Below are 3,766 nucleotides of genomic sequence, written 5' to 3'. Positions count from 1 at the left end.
TATATATATATATTCATTTATCTATAATATATATGTATATGTATATATATGCACTAGTCAAGTGCTGGTCCCAAGCCCGGATAAATAGAGAGAATGATTACCTAAAAAGGTAACACCGGCACTCTCCGTGGAAAGGAACTGGGGACCCTACCATGTACTCACTCCAAGAGCATCACAACATGAAAACTACAATTAAATATGCAGTGACCACGGCGGCTCAGACATGAACCTACCGTTAAAAGAAAAGAAAACATACATGTATATATATACACACTGTGGTAAAAATCCTTAGTTAGCTATATTAGATCATAGAAATACTCCATCTAAATATCTGAATCTTAGTTATGCTCAGCTTAGTTTAGGAAGAACCAGAATAATACTATATTACCAATTTAGAAAGTACTACATAATTTTATATAACCAAATCACCCTCTGCGGAATGGAACTTTCCAAAGAGATACGTCATGCTGTCAATAGCATGCACGCTGCCGTGCTGAGCATACGTTTGCTATGTGATTACTTGGTTTTGTTTTTTCCCCTTTCAGGTAAGGCGACGTCCCCCATTATCCAGTTCCTGGAGCGGGTAAAGCTATTTAAGTGGCTAAATTTCATTTAGCTTTGTTGTTTTTCGCAGGGTGGCGGTCATGTCAACCTCTGGTGAGGAGTCAACCAACCCAAATTTGGGCTCTCCCACTGACAACAGGAATAACAAGAACACCTCCAGTCACATTAAGGGAAGTGGTTCTAGCAGTGGTTTCTCCCAACATGGAAGTTTGGAAGAGGCACACCACTTGCCTGGTCACTGCCCTGCCACACACATATCACAGGATGCCATCCTGAATGTTCTGGAAGAGCTAAGAGGTGAAGTGTACAAATAGAAAGCGGACAGACAGCTGATAAACCGAGTCAGGTGAATGATGGAATGAGTATTTATCAAGGTACACAACACACTAGTTCACCAGTCAGTTTTTGAGGTTCCTTGACTCTGTCTGTGAGGATGTTGCTTTTACAGAGCAGGCCCCTAGTGACAGATACTGCTTCTGAGGACATTGAACATCAGGTGGCTGAGATGTTGAACTTTCTGTTTACCAACAGTATGAGTGGGGATGACTATAAACTTATTTGTGAAGATGAGGTTATTAAGAGCCAAAAAAACTGCCACATCCTCGCTCCAGTGGCACTTAGAACTGATGCAACGAAGAATGATTTCTGTTTGGAGGAAGTCAACAAAGACATTCTGAAGGCAGCAACTATTATCATGAAGTCACTTTTGGCACTAGATAAAGTTACTCAAGATGAAGATCGTCCCATGGTAGTCTATGAAGTGGGCATGATTAATGGAGCATTGGTCTTGTTAGGCAATGCTAATTACAAAAGTAACTTGGCGAGCCAATTTGCCAAGAAGAGGGAGATCAACCACAAATACACACATATTTGCTCAGAAAAGGTGCCAGTTACTTGTTTCCTGTTTGGAGATGATGTTTCATAATCTGCAAGACAACTTGAAGAATCCAAAAGATTGAAAAACAAGATCTTAACAAAGAAATCCCCCTCTAAACAGATTCACTGGGGGAAGACAAGAGGATACTGGGGTTCTAAGTCATACAGGGGTTTCTCCAGGTTCCAGCCTTATGGACAACTGAGGCAACAGCAATCCACCACACGCCATGACAGGATCCGGGGCCAACACAGGCCCCAGCAACAGTAAAGGCAAGTAAGGTTTTGGAGACTGGTAGACTTCACTATTTTATAAATGAATGGCGTAAACTTATCAGTGTCCCAGTCATTTTGGATATTGTTGAAGGTTGTGACTTGGACATTAAGGTGGTTGACATTAGCCATTTGTTTTCAGGAGAGTTAGAGTACATTTTCAATGAAAAAGAGAAAGGTATAATTGCAAAGGAAATTAACAAACTCTTAGAGCTTAAGGTTATCAAGTTACACAGAGAAAGACGGGCCAAATTGTTTCTTCCATTTTCTTAAGGAAAAAGAAGAATGGTGAATACAGGATGATGCTCAATTTGGAAAAATTAAATAAACACATAACCTACAAACATTTTAAAATGAATAATTTTGAACAAGCCATCAGGCTGATTAATGAAGGTGGTGTTTTAGCATCAGTAGATCTTAGGCATGCCTACTATTAAGTTAAGATTGCTGAAGAGCAATAATGTGTTTTATGTTTTAAATGGTTAGGAAATATTCATCAGTTTAAATGCCTACCTAATGGTATCTCTCAAGGTCCTAGGATTTTCAACAAGTTGATGATTTATAAAAGGGGTCTTTGACCTTAGAACACCCTCACTCAGGTATAGTGAAACATGGGATGTTCAACCAGTGTTACAGAAACTAAGATCAATGTGTCTCTTACAGGTCTAAAGGACCTAACTCTATAAATTTTCATGTTGATGTCACTCACTCAAGCAGCCAGAGTACAGACTTTACATTTATTAGTGATTCATGGCATGAACATAAGCAATGACTATTTCTATTCAGTTGGGTTGCATATTAAACAAAGTAGACCTAACTTCAATATTAAAAGAATGAAATTTCAGGCTTATTCTAAGGATGACAGCTTATGTGTATGTTAAACTTTGCTGGAATACATGGAAAGGACCCAAGATCTAAGGCAATGTGACAAAGGCAAGGATGCAAAATTACTGCAAATAGCTAAAGCTATATAGCAAACTGCATAACACTGTTTCCAAAGACACTATTGCACGTTGGATAAAATCAATGCTTCATATGTCTGATGCAGACACAAATGTAAAGCCAGCTGCGGCATTGAAGGTTAAGGCTATGGCGGTGCCATTGACATGTATCGTACAAAAGGCTGGTTGGTCAAGGGAGACCACATTTGCAAAATATTATGATAAGCAAATTGCAACAAATTCAGATCTATTTCAAAATGCATTACTAGAATAAACCAGGATCTATGGAATGTATAACATACTTACATGTCATTTTTCTTATACTAACATAAGTCAAAATAATTCTGTAAACTGTAATCATATAAGTTACATGGATTACATGTAGATATTTGTGTAATTAATTTTTCAGCTGAGTAAACTTATGTTCAATGATGGCCTTGAAAGTCTTTTATTAAACCCAACTCCATACACTATCAGGATCTGACAACCACATGGCTTCAAAGCCTCATGGGAAAGCTCCACTCCGCAGGTGGTGATTTGATGATGTAAAATTAATAAAGTACACGGGACTTACCTCAGGTCAGTTGAAGTGCGCTTGTAATTCTATGAGGCAAATCACCTCTGATGGAGGGGAGCTTTCACATGCCCTCCGCTCCCTCCCACTTCTAAGATATTAAAATAATGCAAAGTAACTTTATTTTCATATCTTGTGGGTGACCGTATACTACGAAGTCTGAAAGCATGACTTAGCAAAGCGTATCTCATGTGAAAGCTCCTCTCCATCAAAGGTGATTTGCCTTGTAAAATTACAAGCAAACTTCAACTGACCTGAGGTAAATCTTGTGTACTTTATAAATTATGCTCCTTTATTCTGAATTACATGGCCGCGGTGGCCGAATGGTTAGAATATCGGACTCAACACTGTCACGACGGCAATCTGAGTTCGAGGGTTCGAGTCACCGGCCAGCGCGTTGTTTCCCTTGGGCAAGGAACTTCACCTCGATTGCCTGCCTAGCCACTGGGTGGCCAAGCCAGCTCAAGTCAGTTCCGGGTAAATAGAGATGGTGACTCGATAAAAACACCGGGCGGAAGGCAATGGCAAACCACTGCTCTAA

This window comes from Penaeus monodon, chromosome 18 (assembly GCF_015228065.2).
Source record: "Penaeus monodon isolate SGIC_2016 chromosome 18, NSTDA_Pmon_1, whole genome shotgun sequence".
Lineage (NCBI taxonomy): Eukaryota > Metazoa > Arthropoda > Malacostraca > Decapoda > Penaeidae > Penaeus > Penaeus monodon.
The sequence above is the reverse complement of the archived record's forward strand: the minus strand, read 5'-3'. Positions refer to the sequence as shown.